The sequence below is a fragment of the Manacus candei genome, unplaced genomic scaffold (genome assembly GCF_025592945.1).
Source record: "Manacus candei isolate 608988 ecotype Guabito, Panama unplaced genomic scaffold, ASM2559294v1 h1tg000018l, whole genome shotgun sequence".
NCBI classification, from domain to species: Eukaryota; Metazoa; Chordata; class Aves; order Passeriformes; family Pipridae; genus Manacus; species Manacus candei.
The window spans coordinates 23,122,939-23,149,760 of NW_026138066.1; the positions used below are offsets into that span (position 1 = coordinate 23,122,939).

General features: G+C 40.7%; 1 protein-coding gene across 10 annotated transcripts in view; it reads right to left on the reverse strand.

Moving 5' to 3' along the window:
• Positions 1-26,822, reverse strand: part of CALD1 (caldesmon 1) — a 197,098-nt gene that overhangs the window by 97,224 nt on the left and 73,052 nt on the right. Inside the window, exon 1 of one of the 10 annotated variants that reach the window (XM_051784445.1) lies at positions 355-630. The exons of the other annotated variants lie outside the window; for them this stretch is intronic. The gene's annotated coding sequence lies outside the window, so the exon portion shown is untranslated. Of the gene's footprint in view, positions 1-354; positions 631-26,822 lie in introns of those variants that run through there. 10 annotated transcript variants of the gene reach the window in all.

Consider the following 26,822-nt stretch of genomic DNA (forward strand, 5'->3'; position numbering starts at 1 on the left):
GAGCAGTAAAAACACTGCACGAGAGAGTTCTTATTTTCTTTAGTTTTTCACAGACAGTTAAGAGTTTTGCAAAAGCGAGCCCTCGTCTGCCCGTTCCCACCCCCCCCCTTCATAAAAGAGGAAAAAGAAAAAAGAAGTGAAAAGAGGAGAAAACGAGACGAGAGGGGAAAAAAAAAGGAAAAGAGAAAAAAGTAGGTGGAAAAACGAGAGTGAAAACAGAAAAGAAGAAAAATAACCCACCACTTTTAAATATCACCCAACAGAAGCCAAACTATATACAAAGCCTGCTCAAAGAACAAAAAGAAGCAATATTTTTTTTTGTAGTTTAATTCACGAATTTTCCCCATACCCTACCTTCTTCTTTAAGTTTTAATCCATGAAGTATTTTCCCCTTTACAGTTCTTCATATACAAAGCCCTTCCAGCCTTGGTTTATATCCCATCAAGCCGAGTATTACAGAATTCCCCTGCAGCCCCCAAACCAAAAATGACTACCAGAAAAGGGAAAGCTGTTCTCTTTTTGTCCCTGCTTTGTTTACAGAGCTGTCAGTGGTTAGTTAAACTCTGCCTGGAATCTGGCATTTAAGGCCTGCTCTAAGATTGCTTCCTGTGCAGGGCTGGAGGCCTCAGCTTCCTCTGCAATCCTAAACTCTGTGCTGCACTCCGAGGATTTCCACCCCCCATGGCTCCCCCCCCAAACCACGTTTCCCAGCCCATTAGTCCATTTATGCTGCAGAGAAAGCCACCGTGCAGATGCTGACTAAAACTTTAAAAAGTGGCTTATGAGATGCTTGCAGTTTAAAGGAAACAAAGCCAAGGTGCATTTGTAAGTTATTTGAAGCACTCTGTTTGCAGATGTTATGTTCCTTCCCGCCAGTGCAGCTTCCAAGTGTCCTCCACATAAAACCAGTGGCACTAGCAAAGCCTTGCATGGCTTAAGGGAATTCATGGCTTTTTTTTGACCCATTTTTTGGATTAGAACGCTGCTGAGGGCAAGGGTTTTGGGAAGGTTATCTTATTAGTTTACTTTTCCTAGGGGTGTTTTTCTTTCTGATTTGTTCCTGGATTGGGGGGGATTTAAAATTTTGTTGTTGTTGATGTGATTTTCATTGCATTTGTCTGGCTAGGGTTGCTTTGCGGAGGTTCAAAGGGAAAGTTAATTTTGCAAATCTGACAGAGACGCTGCAATTGCTGCTGCTTGCTGGTTTGTTGTTTGTTTGTTTTTGGTTTTGTTTTTTTTTTTTTAACTCACAGTTAGACCATATATCTAAAAAGTAAGTTGTAATAAGACTTCTTTCCAATCTTATGTTCGCTTACTCTTACTACCACGTACCCCTTGAAAAAACACTGAACAGTTTATCTGCTGCCTTCTCCCAAGAAGTGTTTCCACCCCTGCCTACATGTGCCACTAAATCCAGCCTCAGTTCCCCTGCTAGAGGGCCTGTGAGTTGCAGAACTGATGTGGTTGCCCCTGGCTGAGACAAGGATCAAAGGAGGAATGGTACACTACAGAGCAAGTTCAAAGCAACACGCTGGGTTTCTGTGCACAGAAGGCAGATGATGGTGTCCGGAGAAACTAAGACTGTACCAGGCAGCAGTATTTATTCTGTGGAGTATAGTCACCATCAGGGATTTAAAATGTAAAGAGTTGACTGTTAGGATGACAACTTGAGTGCCAGAATTGAAAATCCCAAAGTTTTTTTTCCTGCTCTACCTTCCCAAAGCAGACACGCTTTGACATCTGATTTATTTGCACCTTTACCACCTCTCTCCACCTCTGTTAAGGTACATTCTTCTTCTGCACAGCACCTGACTCTGTGCACCCACATTATATCCATCCACCCCTTCCCTTTCTACATGGTCCTCAGCACCATCTCTCATCTCCAAAAGCTCAAGCTCTCTTCCTCATGAGGAAGTATGAGGAGGATAATAACAACAATCCAGAACTATTTCTGTTCCTCCTCCACTCTGGGAGATTGCACAGCAGCGATAAGAAGTTCCCAGGTGCAGCAACCTTGCTCCATCCTCAGGATGTTTTACTGCTGTGCAGTGGAGATCAGATGGATGGTTGGCTTGGGAGGACACCTAGGGTTTGTTAAAGTGCCTCCTCTCAAAGGACTGAGGTCCAGCCACTGGATGATATTCAGAAGACTTGCAATCCAAATGTCTTCTTTTTTCAAAAATTAGGCACCCATTGGGAAATAGAGATCAAGTCAACAGTACAACATTTAGTTAGCAAAGTTGTGTCAGTGCAAGAAAAGGAGTCATCAGTTCACTTGAAGAAGTCTACTGTTCAGTGCTGTTCACTGTCTTCCCAAAAATGATAGTCTTTCAGCCTTTGAGAACCACGGGACAATGACATCAATTGGTCTTAAAATGTTTCCTATGTCCATAAAAATATATAATATACACTATATATTTTTATATAGCGTATAAACTGTCTAAGATTCTCAGACAGTTCTTGCCTCTCAAAAATTGCTTTAGTTATAGATTAAGGTACCAATTATTTGAAACATTTTCTACAAACCGTTTTGGGGAGCATGCACATTTTAATGCTCCTTTTTTTAAAATGGGAATTGTTCATGAGTGAAAGCATCCTGGGACAAAATGTAACACATCATCCAGTTCCACTCCAGAACCTGCCTTCAGAACCACATGTGAAAATATCTCTCTCTGTGATCATCTCATGTGTGCAAAGAAATTTTATTTTTTTTATTCTTTGATTGCATTTTTTTTCCTGTTACACAGTTCAATAATTTGGTGTCAGACCAAAAAAAGTTTCATTTTTCTGAAAAGAGGAAAACTGTCCCTAAGAAAACCATTTCAAATCAAAAGCAATGTTTCATTCAACCTCCAAACCCCCAAAAGTTCTCTAGTTTTATTTTAAATGTAAAAATTTTGGTTTTAAAAAGTATGATGGAAAATATTTTGATATCTTTTTTCTCAAAATTATTTCCAGGTATGTTTTTCACCTAATTCAAGCAGAAGTCATCAATAATTTTAAAGAAGCAGAAACATATATATTTAGTAAATAGATGTAGATGTCTGAAACAGTTTGACCAGTGTTATTCCCCTGACATCCACACATATATGCAAATTACTGGAATATGGGCTACTCTTACACTGTGAAAAGGTTCACCACAAAACTTATCAGTTTGTTGTTTCTACCTGAAAACAAGACCCTAGCATCTTTTCAAATTTACACCACTGAAATAATACTGAAAGAATCTAAAGTGGACACTTGAGAGTTTTCCACCACCAGACTCAGAAGAGGGACCTATAGAAAAATGCTACAAAGATCTTTGACCTTGCCGTTTTTCAGAAAAAAAAAAAGAAAAACCTCCCAGAACATGCTGAAGGTAATTCTTTCTCAGGACCTCAGGTTTTACACAGCCTCACATACAAAGGTCTTCTCGGGGTCTCTGTGTCTTTTGATTCTGAGACTGAACCTTTACATCTCGGCATGTTTGATGAACCCTGTGGTCTTCCTGAAGACATACTGAGACAAAGAGATGACAAATAAGCCAAGTAACTTACCTACAACCTTTACTCACATTGCCACGCTACCTGAATCAGAATCACAGCAAAGTTTGTGCCCTTGCAAACACCATGTCCCTGCAAAAAACCCTCTTCATTTCAAAAGCTATACAAATCTATCCCTCCCTCTCTGCACTTCACATAACACCTCTGATCTTCAGTTGACTATGGTTTATTGCTAAAATGTGTTGGCTTTCACTGTCTTGCTAAGAAGTCCATTCTTCAAGAAAGGATGTTTAATCCCTCACAGAACAAGGCACACATATGCAAGTCCCACTCCCCTTTATGTTTCATCCCATGAGAGAGTTCAAAAGTTTTTAAATCTTATTTCTTTAAGCTTTCATCAAGATATAAAATCAGAGGAAGGTACAGTTATACACAATTGTAAATGGCAACTAAGTATTTGAATAGCAATTTACTGGAATATGCTTTTTGAAAGCAAAAACATAAATTGGCTTGGTAGAAACACATACAAAACCACATAGCTGTATAATTCCAGTATAGACAGTGAAATAACTTACTGCTCTGGCTCAGATTTAATACTGTCCTCACCTTATTCCCAGCACTGGTTTCAGAGACAAGTCAGCATCCAAGGGAACTTAAAAAACAGATGAGCCAGACTGTTAAAAAGCAAAAATGCGAACTGCTACTCAGGTCTTTGACAAACAAAAATGTCTTTCTTTCGAGACCTATCAGTCATCTTTCCACTACACAGAATGAGCTCCCAGAGTGCTATGTTTACACAGAACCCCTGCATCCGCTTCAACCTAGTTGAGCCAAGAAACTTCAAGTCGAAGCATATTCCCTAATATAGCACGGCTGTGTACTGCACGTGGTTCTACCCAAGCCATGTCTGGGCACAGCATTGTACAAGCACATGCCACCTTGCTTTCTTTGTAATGAGAGGAACCTTCTGCTAAATTTCCTAGCTTGGTTAAAGACATCTGTATGCACCATGTACCAGCTACATCCCCATCCTTCCTTATCCCAACAAGCCTCTCGTGCTGGTGAATGAAGTTGCATACCAGCACACACCCACCCTGCACTAATGTAGAATCTCACTACTGTGGGAGCTAATAGAACTTTTAGGACCCTTCCAAGTCCAGCTACGCACAGATTTTCTACATTCTTGCAACTGGACATTTGAGTGTCCTTGGATCTGTCCTCACTGCAGGATCAGATGGTAACACAAGACCTAAATTATTGCCCTCTTTTTTTCCTTAATACTACCACCAAAAGTATCAAATGTCTCATTAAAGTCTGACCAAGAGTGCAAGCAGCTTTGTGAGTTGTACCCCATTAATCCAAATGTCCCATTTGCCCATTTGCCTCCACTTCAGTTGTCCCTGGTGTGGAAGTGTGGACTTTTCAATTATCAGTAAAGGACTGGTTAAGGAGAAGCATAGAGAATATTTTACTTTGGCTGGCTACATGTCATGATATCTACTGTATCCCTAGGACATTTCCCTTTCTTTCTACCTCCTCCACCTCAGGAGTGAAAACAGAACCCCGTCGTTGCCCCTTTTGCAGCTGAAAGCAGGTCAGCAAGCAACATTTGTTGTCTAAATGTGACTTGTTTAATCTGGCACCCATGAAATGCGGGTATGACAAACATTCTGCTGCAATATCTGGGAGAATTAGAGTTCCTTAATCTATATTCAGTCAAAACAAATAAATCGTGGTTTTTAATAAAATCTGTCAAAAAATTTGGAAGTTATTTTCATTGCTCCCCTATTAATTCTGCTTTAGAAGCGTTCAGTGCCACTCAGATCTTTTAGAAACAGGCATAACTTCCTTTAAGTCAAAAAAGTGGAGTTCAAAAGACTGATTTGTCTTTTGTCATACCTCAGGCATGTTCTTTCTTTAATCTGAGATGCTGGATATCTCTGGAATCATACAAACTCCTATCAAGCAGCTTTATACCTTCCCAATAGCTCATTTGGAACTTAAGGCAAAATAAACATACCAGGTCATATGAACACACAGTTTTATTCCAATCTAGCTTGTGCCTTATTTCATCTGATCACATTTGTTAGGACTTCCACACATAACTCATCAATGGCAAACCAACCAAGTGCAGTTCATAGTTAGCATAGGAAAAACAAACTTTGGAGGTTTCTCAAGGTCTCAGTTTTAGTTCTTAGAACATTTCACTTGTGCTACATGCACATGTCCAAAACACTGACTTTACGTGAAAAAGGCAGAAAATTTCCTAGAATTTCAACAAGGAAGTCACAACCTCCATCTATTAAAATCTCTGCTTTTAATATAAGGTACGTTTTCCATCATAAGAGTGAAAAAAGCTTATGTACATTGGTGGGGCATTTTTAAACCCAATGAACGTGTTAGTTAACATCTCTGTGGCATCCTAAGCAAAACTATAAAGTCATTACATAGAACAGAGATTCTCATTTGGTGCCCTGCAGACCATGATGGCCCACGGGATCATGCCATGATCCGGGCCCTCAATTCATATGGATGCTGAACATGTTTCACACACCTTCAGCACAGGTTACCAGAGTGTACATCACGAATGTCCTTGAAGCTGCCAGGCCCTGTGTCAGCTCCAGCTGCTGCAGGGTGAAGCACATGAAAGTGCTGACAATGACCTTTCCATACGACTTTGTCCCTGCTGGAGTTAGTTGGGGGCTGCAACTAAAAGATCCATGGCTGGTGCATCTCTCATATCCATGGTCTAATTCAGCACTGAGGAAGAAGCACTACAGAGTTTCATTGTCTCAGAGGTGTTAGCAAATATCTAGTGTGCTGCTGCCAACACCACAATACACTTCTAAGCATGCAGCAGTAGTAGCTCTCATCTCAGAGCCAGTCAGTTGTAATGGAAAGTCCCCATTTTTCTTTACTCCCTTGGGGAAGTTGAGTCTGGGTATACCATTTCCATTCCTACTTCCTTCCTCTCCTTTCTCCTACTGCACAGTCACATAAGGGTCCAGTGGAGCTTTCTCTTGACCTTTGGATTTGCATATACTGGTCCCACCCCTGATCTCTGGGACATTTGTCTATCATTTCCCATTAGCAAACAAAGGAAGCAACAGGACATTGCTGGAAGCCGCTGGCACAGCCACTGGTTCTCATGGTAGAAGGATCGACCCTTGACTCTCCTCTTCAACTGTCCTCTGAAGTATTTCAAATATGTTGTCCCCAAAGATCGAAAGATACTGAAATATTATTTGTATACAAAGTAGAGTTGGAATCCTGGTCCTGCTGGAATCCCTGGCACACTTCCCAGAGTCTTCAATCAGGACTGGATTCCACCCTCACAGGACAAATTCATCTAATATATACTATGAAAATTTGTTAAGCTTACCCTGCATGTCAGAAGCTGGTCTGATCTGAGATTTTGCCAATAAAGGCTGCTTCATCCTCTCATACCTTTGTGCACACGGATACAAAGGCAGAATTTCTTTTACTCCTGTAGTGCTTATTTGTGGGAAACACATTATTTTTACTCACGTTGTTATCACTGAGGAAATACTTAGCCTTTACTGTATATATAAAGGGTAGAAAAGCTGCACTGCCCCCTTACTACTGTTTAATCATAAGTGCAAGTATCACAGGAAACAACAATGATGGCCACATTCTGAAGGACAAAATACATAGAAATTGAAGGGTTTTTATGCTCCACAAAACCATTTGTAAGAGTGCTTAGTCCCAAAATGAACTCTGAGTTGCATTCACTTTTTTCTGCAATCATAGTCCAGGAAGCAGGTTCATGGGATATCATTCACTAGTTACCCTTGCCTTTTATCTGCTTCTACCAGCAAAGACCTTCATCTGATTACAAGAATGCCCACATCATGCACTTAGTCCTCAAGTGTGCTTTGCCACAAATCTGTGGCCTGACAGTTGAAATTGTGGCAATGCCCCTGCTGTTGGTCAGCTTCATCTCTCACCAAAACTCCAAGAGCAGAAAATCAGCACCCATGCCAACAACTTCCAGTTAGGAGCTCTTTGCTCTTAGTAATTGGAAAGAAGGACAAGCTCACATGACCAAGACATACTAAAGAGGAAAATGCTCTTCTTGCCCTGTTAAATGACAGTGCCAATTCTCCCACTGATTTCTAATAGAAAAAAAATAAGAGCTTGGAAAAGAATATCACACAGACAGAAGCTGCACAGCAGTGGAAAGTCAGTCTTCAATTTCTGGCCTGCATGAACAAAACTGCTACCACATATCCCTTTAAGGGCAGATGGAAACGGAGGTGCCTGCAGGAGCTGATGGCCATGCACCAAGTACTAACCACTGTGATGCTGCCAGTCCCTTCTGGATGTGCAAAGCCACAACAAACCCACACAGTGAGGTACCACCACACAGGTATGAAGCTGAACAAGCCATGGGAGCAGAAAGTATGCAGGTGCTCTTGCCTAGTGGATTTAGCCACCCAGTGATGCAGCAGGAATGACACAAGATAGGGTGGTCTGGTGCCCATGATGACAACCAGAGGCTCATACAGCAGTCACAGCTCTGGCAATAGGCAGAGGAGTTGAGCTAGGAGAGGGGCAGGCATCAGCCAGGGAAGATGGTGCTCTAAGTGCAGGAGCATTTCTTCTGCACCAGTGCAGCTCTCCACATTCAGGAAAAGTGTGGCAAACAGGTCCAAGGAAGTGATTCTTCCCCTGGACTCAGCACTGGTGAGGCCACACCTGGAGTGCTGTGTCCAGTTCTGGGCCCCTCAGTTCAGGAAGGATATTGAGGGGCTGGAGCAGGTCCAGAGAAGAGCAACAAGGCTGGGGAAGGGACTGGAGCACAAGTCCTATGAGGAGAGGCTGAGGGAGCTGGGGCTGTTCAGCCTGGAGAAGAGGAGGCTCAGGGGAGACCTCCTCACTCTCTACAGCTCCCTGAAAGGAGGTTGTAGCTAGGTGGGGGTTGGTCTCTTCTCCCAGGCAGCTATCAGTAAGACAAGAGGGCATGGTCTTAAGCTCTGCCAGGGGAGGTTAGACATTAGAAAGAATTTCTTTACAGAGAGAGTAATCAGACATTGGAATGGGTTACCCAGGGAAGTGGTGGATTCTCCATCCACGGAGGTTTTTAAGATGAGACTGGATGTGGCATCAGTACCATGGTCTGGTAACCATGGCAGTGTTGGATCAAGAGTTGGACTCCATGATCTCAGAGGTCCCTTCCAACCCAGTTGATTCTATGATTCTATGGTTCTATGATTTGACTTTCCACTTGAGAAGGGTTTTCCTGTCCAGGAAAGGAGCTGATCATAAATGGGAAGTATCTGCCACTCTGACTTCTGCTACTCTGCTCCCATCCCTCTCATTTCATACCCTCCTCTTGTCCTGCACTTGCAACCACCCCTGTTGACCTTCATGCTCACATGCAATATTTCAGCAATAGGTTTTCTGAATTTGTTTCCAAGTAGGTTTTACCAATGTTTTAGCACTGTGTTCACATACTTCCTCTGTATCTCTCACGTCTTGGATTAAAAAGCTAAGATAATGCCATCAAAAATAATAAAATGTTTGAGCAAATCTTAAGGTAATGTTCCAACAGCAACATTCATTCAGCCAGGCTTTAAACTCCACATGTTTTCTGGAAGACATGTCAAAATACAAAATCATGATATATTAAGCTATATAGTCAGTCATAAAAAAGTAATAGAAAATAATATGAAGATACAATGTAGCCAGCTACCCGTGCCTTCAGTTTTGTATTTTCCATCCTTTTTCTTTCAGTCTTAAAACATGCAGCTCTAGGAATCCAGCTCTTCCTAATGCTGAGGATCATAAACTCAACTAAGAGTTGAGGAGATCTCTCTTGCTTGCTCTATTGAGGCAGCAGTAATTTTTAAAGAAAAAAAAGAAACATTACAAAAAAAACCCCACATACCTAAGGTTCTTCAGATTGCTGTTATTTCTAGCTGTGCTCTAAGGGACAATAAGTATTTTCAAGACAACCACTTCCTCAGAAGAAATGAATGATAAATTTTCAAGGTCTTGCCTGGTGCTCTTTAACTCATCTTCCCTCCCAATACCAGTACACTCACACAAACACAATGCACGTCACTGTGATAGATACATTGCAGCTGAAAGTCCACTTATTCAACAGCAGAGCATCATGGAAAAACTGTGAAATTCCATCTGGAACAGATCCAGCTGCAGAAACTTCTACTGAGCTTTTCCAGCTCACACTTTTAGTCGTCTTTAAAAGCAAAACCCAGATTGTTGCCTGCCAATTTGTGTCTAATAGGCAGCAATTCTGTGTCATTTTGGTTGAAAACTGAATCTTTAAAGAGGTAAAGCAAGGCAGCAAAAATGCAAAGCCTTTCAGCACAACGATTCAGACAGGGTACCACAAAATAGATGTCCCTCAAACCATTTGCCATATCTGAAGTCTACGTCATACGTCCCCACTTTATGCTGAGTTTAGCTGAAAACAGGGAAACACTGACACAACAATGTCACCAAACCAGAAGGCCCAACGACAGTGAGGCTTTGCTACAATGAAAAGAAAAATAGGCAAGGTGACACACTTGCACATTCTACCTGAGCCAGTACAAAATGTGATGCAGCAAGACTACAATATTGTCAGCTCCCCTCATGAGACTCACACAGGGAAGCTGGTAAACAATCTTGACAATAATCTGACTGCTATATCTAGACATTCAGGAACACTTATTGCCAGCAAACAGCACAACAGCAGGGAATAGGTACATCACTGCATGAGACTGCAGTGCTTCACCCTGCTGGGGAACAGCATCATCAAAACTTTCAGCAGAGCCTGGCTCAGAGCCTGTTAAACGAGACAGGTGAGATGTGACAGCATCCTGTGTGCCCAACACTGAGAGCACACAGACATTTGTAAATGTTTTGTATTAATGTGACAAAAGGAAGTTACACTTGAGCACTATATCAAACCAATAAATGTTAAAGTTGTTTAATTTTTCCAGTAACAGTGGTTCAGACAATATCTGTGTGGTCAAGAAAAAAAAAATTTAAAAAAGTATAATTTTTCCATCAAAAAGTAAGCAGAAAAAGAATAATTTCTGTGCTGCACATTATCTACTACCTAGGTCCTCTTCCATAAGGATCTAAAACCACTATGGAGTCTCCTTCAGCCTCCTTTGTTGCCATGTAAGTTTTACCCAGCTCAGACTGAGACACAGAGCATACATGACTGCTCACAGTGTAAGTTTTAGGCACCAAAGGCACATGAAGTACCTTTTCCACAGTGAACCCACAGAGAGCAGTTGTATGTGTGCAAAGTGTTGGCCAAAACCAGAAATACAAAGGTGGAAAGGGAAGGAAGGGAGGACAGCTTCAAATCTGTTCTCAAATGCAGTCACATGGGAAAGCAGCTTATTTTTACTAAGCAAATTGTTTTTCAAAACTCAGTCACCTCATCTTTAGTTATGGTCTAGCTGAAAAAAACAATTGTTGAACTCAGCCTTCAAATCTTATGCCTTCTTCAAAATGAAGAAAGCAGCAATAATTACATTTATGACATTATGGCCTCCTGATGTTGGATGCTTCACAATGACCAGATCTGATGGCTCTGCAGGAGGGGACTACAGCTAGAGACACAGTCTCTGCAAGGATACCCTGTTAAATACATGGAAAAAGCACTAGGATGGCAAGGGAACAGAGGCCAGAATGGGAAAAGAAGTCTGAAAGAAGAAATAGACTGTGGAAAATATATACAAAGAAGGATCAAACTAAAATTCCAGATGATAATGCTCACAAACTTGGAGGACTTTAACAGTCTGTACCCAAGATAAAAACCCTGAAAATAGCTTGCTCCCCTAAGGAGAACAAAGAAAATAAAAGCCAGACCTGAAAATCATACATAAACATGAGTAAACTAGCCAGATTTTTCAGTGCTTACCTGAACCAAATAAACTTTTATAACTTGTAAATACTGACAAGTGTCACTTCAGATACTATTACACAATTCCCTAAACATAAAAGACAGGTTGGTCTGTAGTTAAATCTTTTCTCCCTTGCTTTTCCAATGCTGAAAGTAATTGAAAACAGAAGACATGCTTCTTGATGTAGCCTAACTTTTCAGGAACGGAAAGTATAAATGTTAGTTATAAACCTGACACTGTACATCAAATATGCACTCAGTCGCACCCATCTACCTTCACAAAAATAGAGTTAAAAGCCAAAAACATGAACACTTACAGTCACACAAAATATATGCAAAATATACCTTAGAGCATGTATTGAGTGATACGACTTGCAAGACACCCCAAATAAAAACCCACAAAAAGATGGGACCAGTATTCTTGGACAAGGAGTGCTGGAGAAGACACCAACTCATAATGTACTTACTTCAAACAAAATGGTGTCACAAATAACATCACAAAAATTCTGCCCAAAGCATGGTGTTGCATAGGGAATACATATGATTACCAAGTCTGAAGGATGTACACGTACCTCAGAGAGGGCAGATTTTGGGAACAGATCTGTATTTTTACTATCTTTCTTACTGATTTAAGTCCATATTATTTTGGTATTTACACGTAAATTGAGACAGAAATATCTTTGGAGATGACTAAGCAGTTTCTTGATTTCTATTAAGTACCAAAAAACAGTCTTGCCAATTTATTCATATTTACATTTCTACAACTTTGGATAAACTCATTTCCAAGAACTACATAGGTCTTCTTAAAGTACGTGTAGCAAGAAGTCAATGAATGCTGTGCCAGCTGGCAGATTAAACAAGCCATTAAAGTAGGCTCCTACTGAATTTAAAGGATTGGTTTTCATCTTTTCCCTCTCTTTGCCTCTACATCCAGATGTAGACTCCAGATTTAGGGAATATTTTCCAGTACCAGTAAAAAAAGTAAAAGAAATGCCCTTGGTACTTAGTGAGTTTTTCCTCCAATGTGGTCTCCTACTGCACTTGGAATTCACTCCTTTGCTGTATGGCTTGCAGAGGTCTCAAAATAACTCTGACTACATAAAAAGATGGGGAAAGTGTGTTTAAGGTAGGTATGACTGCATTCAAAAGCGGGGACAATCGAGGTAATTGATAATTGGGGTGATTGATCTTAGTGGATGATTTCACTCAGGCCATCACCATCCCAGAATGCTGTCCCATAAACCATATCCTTCAGCCCCTTGTGCAGGAGACCAACACTGCTGCCTGCATGTTATAGTTGGGACAGGCAGAGTCCACCAGGATTAAGGACAAAGCCAACACCAGCCTGGAGCAGCCAGGGAGAGAGGGACCTGGGAGTTTGGATTGATAGGAAGTTGAACAGAAGCCAGCAGTGTGCCCAGGTGGCCAAGAAGGCCAGTGGCATCCTGGCCTGGATCAGGAACAGTGTGGCCAACAGGTCCAAGGAAGTGATTCTTCCCCTGGACTCAGCACTGGTGAGGCCACACCTCAAGTGCTGTGTCCAGTTCTGGGCCCCTCAGTTCAGGAAGGACATGGAGGGGCTGGAGCAGGTCCAGAGAAGAGCAACAAGGCTGGTGAAGGGACTGGAGCACAAGTCCTATGAGGAGAGGCTGAGGGAGCTGGGGCTGTTCAGCCTGGAGAAGAGGAGGCTCAGGGGAGACCTCCTCACTCTCTACAACTCCCTGACAGGAGGTTGTAGCCAGGTGGGGGTTGGTCTCTTCTCCCAGGCAGCTCTCAGTAAGACAAGAGGGCATGGTCTTAAGCTCTGCCAGGGGAAGTTTAGGTCAGATATTAGAAAGAATTTCTTTACAGAGAGAGTAATCAGACATTGGAATGGGCTGCCCAGGGAAGTGGTGGATTCTCTGTCCCTGGAGGTTTTTAAGATGAGACTGGATGTGGCATCAATGCCATGGGCTGGTAAACGCAGTGGTGTTGGATCAAGGGTTGGACTTGATGATCTTGGAGGTCTTTTCCAACCCAGATGATTCTATGGTTCTGTGATTCTATGATTTCTCTACAGTCTTCAGTCTACAGGGCTTTAGTGATGAGAATTTCAAAAACAACTCCGGTGAAGCCCCGTGCCTTCACACAACAGAGATCTTCAGCATTTAACTTTTCCTTCAGAGGTTCAAAGAAGCACTTAAACTTTTTAAGGTATCTGAACTTCATGGTCTAGCAGTATTCAAAGGACGACTGACTCTAGAATAAATGCTGGTATTAAACTTGCTCTGTAACCACCAATAAAGAAAGCTATATAACAGTGTTTCAGATAAAAATGATCCTATAACAGTTTTCCAGACAAAACCCCCCAAGACATCCAAGTTGTATCTGCCCCCTGTGGCCATTTCAGGTTGACTGGAACTATTGGGAAATGAAGGAGTAGGAGTGGCTTTTGAAATGCCTCGAAAATAATGTTACAAAAATTGAAATTTTTAGGCCTCCCTCAGTATTTCAGTTACTGGGTAGTAAAATGAGTTCAGTCCCATAAACTTGCTACTGAACTAGAAGACTAAAAGGCCTTAAACCCAAATATGGGCTCACAGCCAGAGGCTGAGATAGCCAGCTCTGGAAGTTGACCATGACTCGGAGTATCTCCTTTCCCAGGAGCGAGGAGCCCGTGCAGGCTCCAGCTCAGGCACGGTAGGGTCCCACGAGGTGAGTGGACCCCTTGCTCCCAGGCAGACCCTGGGACCATCCTAGCCCGTGCAACGACTTCAGAATTAGTCTCAAACAGAGTGTGATTTGCCAGAATTGTTCTGGGGGTCACAAACACTCCCTGCTCCCTTCTTAGGGGGCAGTTTAGTTCGTAATTGTAAAAGCTGAAGTGTAAAAACCTGAATTTCGCATGCAATTCTTTGTTTCTAATCCCTGATATCCGTCAGGGGACTCCCTTACTTGGTCAGCAGTTGGGCTTCATTAGACTTTTTATGATGATTCTTTCTGTTGTGCAGATATGTGATGAATCTCAGATGTTTAAATAGCATATAAGAGTGCTCCATTGACCTTGTTGAGTACAGTTGGAGGGAAAGAAAGGTAATTTTCCTCAAAGAAATGTTAAAAATGTGTCTCAACCATAGCACAGATGCAGAGGATAAAGAAACTCCAGAGGGATTAAAATATTTTAGATTAATTTGGAAGAAGGCCACACTGTTTAAAGCCTGGTTAGTTTGGGCCTTTCCAATTCCTCACCATATAAACAAACCCATTTAAACTGCATTTGTTAGAAGGAATGTTTTTAAAAAAAATCCCCCAAAGCACTTGTAACTCAAATGACCTCCAGTTCTGTATTCTCCTCTTACTGCCTAAAGAACAAACACATGTAGAATATATTCTAGCCAGAACTTGTGCAGTTGCTGCATGATTCATACTGCTTGAAAATTAAATCATTTAAGTATAGGGATCCTGGCTCCCTCAAGCAAGGTTTTAAAACTGAAGCAAGGTCAGATCTGGTTGGTTTTGGAGCCAGCTTCCATACTTTGAATGAGACCATTGCTTATAGATTTTTGCTTTTGGCTGAGTGGAAAAAATTAAAAGATGACAGCAAATTGAAAGGAAGAGAAAGGGAGGGAGGAAGACAGAAAGAAAGGAAAGAAGGAAGAAGGAAAGAAAGAAAGAAGGAAAGAAAGGAAGAAAGAAGGAGAGAAAGAAAGAAAGAAAGAAAGAAAGGGAAAAACAGAAGAACCTGTATCATCAACACAACTATATAAGAACTAACCTAATGTTCAGTGACTGGCAGAAGCAAATCCTTAATTTTTACTCCCTTTCAAGTTCATATTTTGCCCATTTTACTTATACAGAACAGAGGTTTTGCAGGTAGAGTCTTCCAAGAGACAAGTCAGAGTGTGGTACTAAATAATGAGAACAAAAAGTTGCTAACCCTTATGAAGTCAATTGAGTCGAGACACAAAAGAACATGAGGGTAGCAGTGCACCAGTCAGAGGGGTAACAAGATGAAACACAGAGGGAGCCATTTTGCATAATTAGCATCTGCAAAACAGTGGGCACTTAAAATAAAAGAATTTTCCCTATTATAAACCATAAATCCCAGAGTAACTCAACATTAAGAATCCCCTATCTGCCACGCAGATGAAGAGAGTTGTCTAATGGTCCCAGGTCTCCTTGAGTTGTTGAAATGGTACCCAAGTATTTGACTGTAAGTCAGTCACTGCACAAATTCCTCTCTCCCCAGAGGATGTGAGGCAGCTGGTGCATCTGAGTACAAAATATTATCTGCCCTCTCCCAAATACCCAAAGGAGCCAATACAATTTCACCACTGAATGTCAACTTCTTGAGGACGAATATGGCAACTTGATTGAAGTTCAGAATACAATTCAATAGTTTAGAATACAAAATGAGGAAAAAAATTAATTTTCATTACAGGGAATGTACTTTCAGATAATGAAGAGATTAATTTAAGTTCTGGGATTTTAGGGGTAGCACCCCTTCTCTTAACGAAGTCATTATGAGATATTCTGAATATGATATTGCAAGAGGTTATGATGGTTCTGGCACTGTGGCCATAAAATTCAGCTGGGATAATGGCTTCTTCCATGACAGCACATAATTTGTGCCACGATAGCACATAATTTATTTTCTACCATGCTACCAGTTTAACTTTTCCATGTCATTTTTAATCTTGATTCTTACCCCACATTTGCTATTAACACATTCTCCAGCATCTCACACACATTTTTACTTTGACTGCATCTATAGCCAGCCCTGTGCTTCCATATTCAGTCTGCTTGCATGGGTGGAAGGGACACATTAAGCTCTCTTTGAAAATACTCCAGGTTTGCAGGGATATAACCATAAGGAGAAAGCTGGCCAAGGGGACTTTTACATCAACAAAAAATCAGTACAGAATGTGGCTGGGCTTTTTCTTCAAATATCATGTATGGACCTTTGTTGACATAGCTCTCTACACATTCATGAAAACAAGATGTTTTCTTGTCACTCATGTTTTACCATGATAAACACAGTGTTTAAATAAGTACTTCACATAATTTCAGAAACAGATACTAGACAGTAAAATTGCATGTTAGCAACAGAAACAGCCAACTCCTATCTTTTAGTACTTGGAATTTTCTATTTTGTGCTTAATTATCGCCATCAACGCATGAAAACACAACAGCTATTATATCCTAAACTTTTCCTCTGAAATGTATTTATTTTTAAAATTCACTCTGAGAATTTTATAAGTTAGTGTTTTTCAGCACTCTTTTCATTCATATATGCCTGCTACAATTCTTTGTCCACATATTTTTTATTTTCTGCGTCTTCAGTAGGAGTTGGGTTTGTTTGCTCTACCATCTCCCACAGTGGCTTCTCTACTTCATGTAGAAAGATATGCAGGACCCATATGATATTTCTGTTGTGGCCAGAATATCAAGTCATTCTAACTTCCACCTGTCTGAAATTATGCTCTGCAGAGAAGTTTCTCGTGGTCACCTTAGCAGTGGCATCCTTCCCTTGCTGAGTACCACTTAATATTTTCAAAGGAGCAATGGCCTTCACACTGCTCATAGTCTAAAGTTACTACATGATCCCATTAAAAAAAAGAAACTACCTCTTTTGATACTCTCTTTTTCAGTTTAACATCAGCATTGATAACTATTGATCTAAGTGTATAAGATACTCAGTTGAAATTTTGCTTCTCTTGGTAGCTCTAGCTTCAGTGTTGTTCCTTGTAGTACTCCTAGTTAGACATTACTATACTAATACTCCATTCTTAATATTGCCCCTTTCCTCATTGATTCAAATGGAGTATGCCTGTTACCTGTAGTAATAAATTTTGAGACCTTATGAGCTCTTAGTCAAGTGGTAGAAGTATGAATAATTTGATTGCCCAATAAATCACATCTTTTTTAGTTTATTTACATGCTACAACCAACTTCATGTTGCCTGAGGTAGCCAGGGGATATGTTAGGGTATAGATACATAGCAGGGATGCAGATGTGCAGTGGCATAAAGTCACTCAAACGGCTTTGCTCAGAGCCATTTTGGTTTATGGGCAGGTTTTATGAGCTCTGGTAACAAGGAAACCCCACAACTCCTTCCACACAAAGCTCCTCAGGTGCATCATCTCTGCATTTCCATCCCCTGGGCTCCTGGCACCCTGCTTGCTCAGGTGCTGGACGTGGTAGGGAAGCTGCTGCACACAATCACCTGGCACCAGAAATGGGTCAAGAGCCAAGATGTCCCTGCATCTGTGTCAGGACTAATCTGCTGCCTCAATAAAACATACTCAGTTACAGCTGATTCTACTTTGTTAGGGACTAGGTAGATTTTTTATGGAATAAAAAGCCCTGAAAATCCCGGTAAGAAAAAAAATTAACTAGAGAGAATCAATTAATAAAGTAACTAATTTAGTTTTGTGTTGAGATTTATAGACTTTTCTCAGGTTTTGTTTTTCAGTATTTTCTTTGTCCTTGTAAGGAAAATAGCACTTAGATTAACCTCACTTTCAACACAAGGCAAAAACATGACAGAGATTTGTCTTCCAGTGATAAAACTAGCAAAAATAGAACACTTATGATAACCCTGTCTTCGTAAAACATCAGTAAAAAGCCCCCCAAGCTCCATGAACATGTTGCAGACTGCACATGTCACATAACCACGGACCACAATTTTTTGCCTGAGGCTCCCACAATTAACAAAGGGAAACACTGCTTTCAACAAAAGATGCTATTCTAGTTATGTGCCCTTTTACCCTGTCAGAGAAACAGCTGGTATCATAAAGTCACAGCTAATTTGTATCATGTCTGCACTAACAGTCAGATTCATTTTGTATCAAACTTTCAAAGCTGGACTTCATACCAGTTGATGGATGACAGCTTGTCTTGCCTCCCCCCTCCTCAAAATACATTTAAACATTGCTTCCCACATAAAAACCTTCTAATATTCAAAATACAAATGCAATCTTTAGCATGCTTCACATAATGATAAGTTGAATTATAAATGCTTAAAACTAGTAAATTAAAAAAAGATTAAAGAAGTGTAAGAAAATTACACCAGTATTTCTGAAGTGCTGAGACAAATAAATAGTGCTTTAAGATAGACATGTGGATACCAAGTGTAGTGGAAAAGAATTTTCTCTTAAAAAGCAAAGACAAAAAAATCCAAACTCGCCTCAGGTAATCTCTTGCAGTTTGAGGTATCTGTTCTCCTAAAAAAAATTCAGTCTGCCTGCAGAGACTGTAAGGGCTTTTTCAAGGTCAGCACTCAACAATTTAGGGAAGACCAATTTCACTTTTTTTTTTTAAGGGACCTGTTTCTCGTTTAAGCTATTAAATGTCATCTACTTTCATTTTAAGATCCCTGTAGCAGAATGCCTTACCTAGGTAAAGGGACTCCAGTGAAAGTGAGAGTCAGGCCAAAGACTTAACAGTTCCAAACCAACAGCTCTCATGTAAGAAAAAGTTGCAAAAATCAGGCTCTTCTTGGAAAACAGGCATGGGGGAACTTTCAGAGATTGGGAGTTCAAGCTCAGTTTGAATTGACATCTAACAGTGCTTGTGCACTTCTGAGGCTGCCCCCACCACAGCACCTGAGCCTACAACACTAGCTGGAGACACGATATTCTTTTGACATTTCATCTACTTCTCGCTTCCAAAATATCTGGAACTATTTGACCAAGGCATTTTCATTCCATAATCTGAAAGCATCATCAAAACGTGGGCAAGGAAATTCTTTTTTTTGTTTGTTTGTTTTTTTAATGCTGCACAGTATAAACATCAGGGCCCTGAGTAATTGGCCCTATTTATCAGAAAGAGATCGCTCTGCTCTGTAAAGTTAGGTGCACCAAGTGAACCTGGGAAGTTCAAAGCAGCAGTAATCAGTAATGCAGTTTTAAAGTGACGGGAGAGCTTATTAGGATGAAGCTGAGAAAGAGCAGTGAAAACTGAAGAATCCCAGCTCCCAGCCTATCTTCCCCTCAGCACACGCACTTCCTGCCTTAGAAGGGTAATACTGCACTGAAGACAGAAGCTTCTGCTGTGCCTGAGCTGTGCTTGGCACTGCTCTCTGATGAACTCCTGCCCAGCAAACAGCCAAAGCGCAGCATGTTCCTGCCACATCCTCTCCAGTGAGCTATATCTGCTCCCAGCCTACTGGGAAGGTGCAGATAATCAACTCCATTCCCTTCACCCCGAGCACAGCAGTGACTCTGCCCCTACATATGATCCTTCTGCTCGATCATATTTTTTTTTCAAATTTTGCTTTCAGATGTTTTTAAACCTCTGTCTGACAAGCCGTGGTTTATTAGAAGCAGATTTCTCTGCAACTACTCAGTGCATCAGTTTTACAATTTCTAAGTGGTGTACTTTCTGGAAAATAAAAAATGTTCTTCATCCAAAAATTTGGATTAGTCACAGCAGGTTTACTTGTTTGGTTTCACCCTTAAAGGAAGAATAACCTTCTATATGTATATGATGCTCTGGTTTTGTTTTAGTTGCCTGTTAGTTCCAAATTTCTTAGAAGCAATAAAGCTTTTGCACCAAGTAATGCTCACCAATTAGGCTCAGCAGCCATGACATTTTCTTGGGACTATGAACTGCATCACTTAGGATACTACTACTTCCCAAGCTTGATCCCCAGGTGTTAAAATAAACACAACTCAAAACAGTTGTCTAGAACACCTCTTTAGCCATGCAAGACAACACAAAACCCACTAGGTTCTCATCTCTCACAAAAGAGCTTTTCCCAAAAAGTATACACAGAGGTCATGTAAGGTTCCAGAAGCTACAAGGAAACTCAGGCAAGACTGAATGCTTCACCTCCTTTTCCAGGCAGCAGAGAGAGAAGGAAAATCCTTTCATACTAAAGCCATAGAAAATGTCTTCAGAAATTCTACAGAAATGCTTTCATGTTTCATTGTTTAGAAGAAAAGCTGACCAAACCCATTCTTACACAATGTTTCATAGTGGCAAACATTTTTACTTTTGACAAAATGAACATTTCCAAGTAAAAATAAGTGATCATCACTAGCCAGTGACTTTGAACCTTAACCTTTTAGGGTAGCACTTATTTCTGAAAGTAATTCATATAAGCATATGTTAGACTGTCTTCTGAAGTCAGTTTTGACTGTATTCAAAAACTAACAGAAGAGTTACAGGACTGACATGATTATATTAAACTATATTACTGTATTTTATACTCAGATAAAGAGATGTGCCTTGTTTTTCCTTTCCAAGTGAGTGTATTGATCCACACCATTTGCTTTAATGATTTTTCTAAAGGCAACTAATGGCCTTTTCCACGGTATTTTCGTTCACATTGCCTAAAGATCATCCTCCTATTTGGCCACTTTCAAAATGTGAAAGTGGAGGTTAAATGTGGAAATTATGATCAGATTTTGACTTTCCTTTGTTGTGACAGAATTCTTTCACCACTTTGACTAGTGCTGTGGAGGCACCACAAGGACTTCAGCATGAGACAGGTGACACTCATCTCTCATCCTCCACTTGGAATAGATGAATGAGTCCCTGGAGGACAGATTTTCAGATGCAATTTATGCATCAAAACAAGGAATCAGCCCCAGCCCAGAAATATACTGAAGCACAGCCTCAGTTTTGAGGGACTGAAATGCCTTCTTTCAACACCACAGCGAGCATGTTCAGACATGTCTACAGATACAACTCCTGCTATTGAGATATCAGAAGAACTCTGGAGGGCAGTCACAGCTCTCTTTGAATATCCTATCCTAAGCACAGGGGGAGAGGACTTACATTTCTGATCCCACTTGCTTTTAGACAGTATGTCCTTCTTTGCCTGGGTTCAGATTTTTAAGGAATTTAAACACCTTATAAATGCACTGCTCATGGAAGAACATGGGAACTTAAATTCAGTCATGTCACTGGAAGAAGTGTTTTGTGGTGAATTTTAGAACATTTAGGCTGATTCTGAATCAAAAAGAAATCCTAATTTTGAACTATCAGCATTTTCTACAACTGGAAATACCAGATTGCGTCTGGCCTCAGTTTTAAATACCACCCCCCCCAAACTTCCAAAGGTTCAAATGTAATGCAGAACTCCAAAACAGCAACCAGGGTAGGGAACAGCCTGCAACAATTATCAGCCCATTCAGCACTTGCACAAACCTCAGAAGCCTAGACAAAGTTAAATTCTCTTCCCTAGGGATGATGACAAAACCAGCTGAAATGGGTCCAGACCCAGCACTGCTGATGGGGAGGGAAGGCTGTTGGAGATGAAAGACAATGCAACCAGTGTTCAGCCTGCCTCCCTGTGTCTCTCCTCCTCCACGCTGCTCTTGCCAAAAAGAGGGGCAGCTGAGCAGAGGTCCAGGCACACAGAGAACACGGTCACTCCTCAGTGATAAGCACCTCTTTGTAGCCTGAATCGACTGAAGATGATGGTGGCTAAGGGAGCTGACTTGCAACTGGTGCAATATTTCTGAACCCATTAGCTTGCTGTCACAGGCACTGCTTAAACTTAGAGCCAGTCCACAGTTTGTCTCCAGTCTGGAATTTCCATATATTGAGGGCCTAAAGTTTACACACATTATAAACACTTCCTTTAAATGGTTTGTGAGCCCTCACTTGTTCTGTCAGGGAAAGAACAATGTAAAAAATGTCTAACTCTTCCACATTGTAAAAAGTTAGTAAACACAGTTATTTGAACTTTCACACACTTCTCAGAGCCTGCTCACTCTAAAAAGAGGAGAAGACACAACAGGATAGTAACACAACAGCATATGATCTTGAAACAAGTATGATTTAAGACTCCCATTGCAAGGAAAAAACTTGTTGCAATCCAGTGGAGAAATAGAGCTTTTAAAAGAATGGGCATACACCCACAAAGTGCTTACTGTAAAACACAAAGATAAACTTCCAGATAAATTCCTTTACATCTACTATTAGTTCTGAACAAAGTAATCTCTGGTGTCAGTAATCCCAGAGGAACAGGAGTCAAGGATCTGACTGCAGGGCTGTTCACTGATTTTCAGAGGAATTTGGATCAGCCTCCAAAGAAGTAAACAAGCACACATACAAAAAAAAGTCTCAATTAAAAAACAATGACAACAACAACAACGAAACCACAGAACAAAACAAAAAACCAAAGCAAACTACAACAACTAAGAAACCCACCCACACACAAAGAAACACAAACAAACAAACAAACAAAAAGCAAAAAAAAACACCTTCTGAATACCACAGGGAAGGAAGTCTGGGGTAACTTCTTTGCTCATACTCAGAGGAAGGCAATCAGAGGAAATATTCTGAGCTTTTCAGTAACAAACTAGCTGTTTGATGTATCAAAATGATTACTGATCACCAGCAAGGTTCTCTCTATACAAAAATAGAAAAAAAAAAAAACCTGGTTTAGCAAAGGTATAATTACTGTGCATTCTTCATTTTATTGTGGCAAAGTCTTAACAAGACTCCTAAAAGTTTTTTTTTTAAGTATGGAATAAAACCGAAAAAGTTTGCAAGAGACCAACAAAACCCACTGTCAACAGCTCCATAAATGAGAGTTTGACAAAGCAGACTGATTTCCCAAAATCTCTCAACCAAGTCACTCACTAAAACATTGTCTGTAGATGATACAAAGCTACTCATTATAATAAAACCTGAAGTCAGTACTAAGAACTGGGGAAAGAGTTCATAGCAATGAATTTATATGGGCAAACAGAATTCGGTGTTCATATGGAACGGTACAAGAGAAAAAAAAATATCTGTTTACACACAGCAATCAACTCTAAATGAGCCAACACTCAGCAAAGACATCTTGGAGTCTGTGGAAGAGCTCTCTGAAAGTATTAGTTGACTCACTAAAAGGATTGTCAAATATTGGAATGGGCTGCCCAGGGAAGGGGCAGAGTCACCATCCCAGGAAGTGTTCAAGAAAAAACTTGACGTGTCACTTAATGCCTTAAACCAGCATTTAAAAATCCCACAGTTGCTCCCAGCACCACCCCTCCTTGCCTGATTGGCTGCCAAATTTGTGGATGGTCTAGTAGAAACTCATAATGGATACCAGGAAAGGCAGTAAGAACAAGCTTCATTGAACTGGGGTCTTTTTTTTCCCAGAAGACATGCTCTGCACTCAGCAACCACTTTGACAGTATGCAGACACACCAGAGTAAAAACAAAAACTGGTTCATTCTCTTTAGATCCAAGGACCTTCACACAAAACATCCTGCTGCCAACAGAAGAAAAGGATTATTAAAAAATCACTGAAGTCTACTTTCAGTTATTTTAAGATAGTAACATGGGATGATTACTTGCATTAATTTCCACTGGAAACTCACTGACTTTTGAGGACTCTTGGTATAAATAACTATTCTGCAAGTAGTCTCTAGGTTTTAAGACACTTGTCGCTGTTTTATATTATTGCAAATACTGGGGTGGCCAGAGCCAAGGTTTTGATTCATTCCATTAGAAGTTTCAGTATTAGATTCAAGAAATCTCAACCCCCATTTGATGCTTAGCATTACTACGCACAGACCTCACAAGAAAAAAAAAAGCAATTTAAGAGGACATCCCTAAACATCAAGGTCTGAAAAGAGCAACCAAGAGCATTAAATTTTCTTTCTAATTTTCTTTAAATTTAAATTTTCTTTAAATTTTCTGTTTAGACCTGCTTGCAGCAAGAGCAGACTGAGCTCTATCTGTCCACAGAGCTCCAATTCATGAAAAGCAAGGCCACTCCAGGTCACTGAATTAATTCCAACTTTTTCACTAGCTTGAAAAGCTGACTTTGCCCATTTCTGTTGTACAGTGTGCCTCACTTGACTCTCAGCAGGCATAACTTCATGGCATTCAGATCATGAATTTGGAGGATCCTGGGTCCAAAAGTCCTTTTCTGCTTCAGATCATTTCTTCTCTTTCAGTCTCTTCAGGATCACTTTTAAAGTGGAGACAACTCCCGAAATATCTTCATTTTCTTTCCCACACTCATGAAGACCTTTTCTGCAGTTCTCTTTGTATTTGCTCTGTCCTAAATCAGCATTTTTCTGAATCAAGTAATATTATATAATTCGTAATATCAATAAAATGACTGAAATATTCTCTCTCAGTGTTTGTTACCCAAAAGAACTTCTATCACACCACAGTTCCATTGTGAGCTCACTATGAAGGGCTAGTAACAATTTAACAAACAGGAAATTTCCATACAACTTAAGCATGAGGGAAGTTCAGGTCTAGGTTGAAAACCAGAATCCATAAATGTAAACCCTCCAATTCAAGAAATATCACTAGGGTTTGGACACAGTTTGGGTGGTAATCCTCAACAGCAAAATTCACACAATTTTAACTGATTCTTCAGTCCCTCAAATTCCCCTAATCATAAACTTTGGGTTCATGTTCTGGTCTCATTCACACAATGGCATTAACAGCATTGCAGATCTAGTCATGTAGCCAGTGCTGCACATTCAAGCCCACTGTGGAACTCAATCTCCAGCTAACATGGGTACATTCCCAGCTAACATAGGTCAGTATCCATTAAATACAATTTTAGTAACAGAAATGCTTTATTGGAAGTTCTTGAAAACCCTTGGTAGCAAGAACTTTGTGGCTTGAGAAGTTCAGGCGTTGCTGCTTTCTTGATTAAGGAAACTAGGGAAATCAAATCACATCCAAGGTCATTCATAAGTTCACCTGTGATATTTAAATGTAGGGTTTGGTTTTGGTTTTTTTTTTAATTAAAAGTTTATGCATGCACATATGAATGAAAGCATGGTTTCACTCCCCTCCACTCTGTTAATGAATTTGGTTCCATTATACCTGTTAGCTTTGAATGGAAATAAAATTATGGACCCCAGTTACCAAAATTATGTGTTGCAGGTATTCAGTTTTATCCAATAGCTCAACAACATGGCTGTGAGAGGGTTCAGATCTTATCTCTTCCTTCAGGGATTTTTAGCTTACATTTTCCAAAGGACACTCTACCATTTTTTCCATGTCCTTTCCTGATAGTGTTGGTGCTAAGAGTATAATGAGAACTCTAACACACTAGGCTAGAAATCTGACCAGCTCCATATCCTGTCTCCAGTGGTGACCAATATCAGCTGTTTAGAGCAGAACATAAGAATAGGGAAAGTATACAATAATATACACTGACAAATACTCTATAGCAGCTTGTAATTTCCAGAATGCCCAAGTTGAAGGTGGAATCTATATATTTACTGATCACCATGGCAACTTTTTTCCATGATTATTTCCAGTAGCTGGAAACACTCAACAAAATCCCATACAGAGAGTCACATGACTTAATTATGTGCTGTGTGAAGATACAGCTAACTTTGGACAAGTAATCAAACCTTTAGACTGACACTTGAACTCATCCATGTCACTTCCCAGCTGAAGGCTCACTCACTTAATGCACAATTAGCTCCAGTATTCCCATAGAAAGTATTCACCATTGCATCACACATAATGGGACAATCCTAAATTACCTGCCATTAAGGTGGTTAAAAAGCTGGTTTAGAAGTAGCACACCTGGGTTTCAATCCCAACTACAGGTAATCATTAGGAAAGTGAAATGACATCAACAGGAGAGAGTGGAAGCACAACAAAGTATAGTTAGAGAGTGCACTTGAGAGTTCTTTTGGACGAAGGATGTAACCCAGTCTACCTACTGGGTTCCAATTTAGCAATCTATTAGATAAAAGAAAGATTCCTTCTCCAATCTTAAAAATAGCAAATATTCACAGAATGACAGGACCATTCAGATGATACTTCTGGAGATCATCTAGTCCAATTTCCTGCTCAAAGCAGGCTGCCCAGGATCATGGGTAAAGAAGTCCAGTAAGAGACGGTGACACCCTGTCCTTCCTGCCATCAGGCAGATGGAGCAATCCAAGTAGATGGGGGGGAATGGAAACAGGTCCTTGACTGGAGAGGTAAAGGAATCCCCTTCTGCCCCCCATCACCTCCCATGGTTCCATTAAAGAACAGGTATGAGGCCCTGGACCCAGAGAGTCAGGCAGAGGGCAGCCAGGAGGAGGATCTGTCTGGAGGGTCTCCCACTTGCACCCCACCTACCAGACAGATTACAACCACAGCTATAAAGAAAAAAAGAAGGGTAGTTGTAGCAGGCAGCTCCCTTCTGAGGGGAACTGAGGGCCCTATATGCCAAGTGGACCCATTGAGCAGGAGCAATGACCCAATGAGACAGGAGCACAGGTGGTGTTCGCCTTAGTTCCTCCAGTAGCAGGGATGAATGAGGAGAGGAGCAGGAAAACTCATTAATCAGTGGCTAAAGGATTGGTACTGCCTGCAGAATTTTGGGCCTTTTTGACCACGGGGCAAATTCTATGGTACCCAGCCCGCTAGAGTCAGATGGGCTTCATCCAAGGGCAAAAGGACTCTAGCCCATAAGTTGTCAGGGCTGATCAGGAGGGCTTTAAATTAGGTTTGAAGGGGGAAGGGGTTGAAACCAGGCTCTCCAGAGC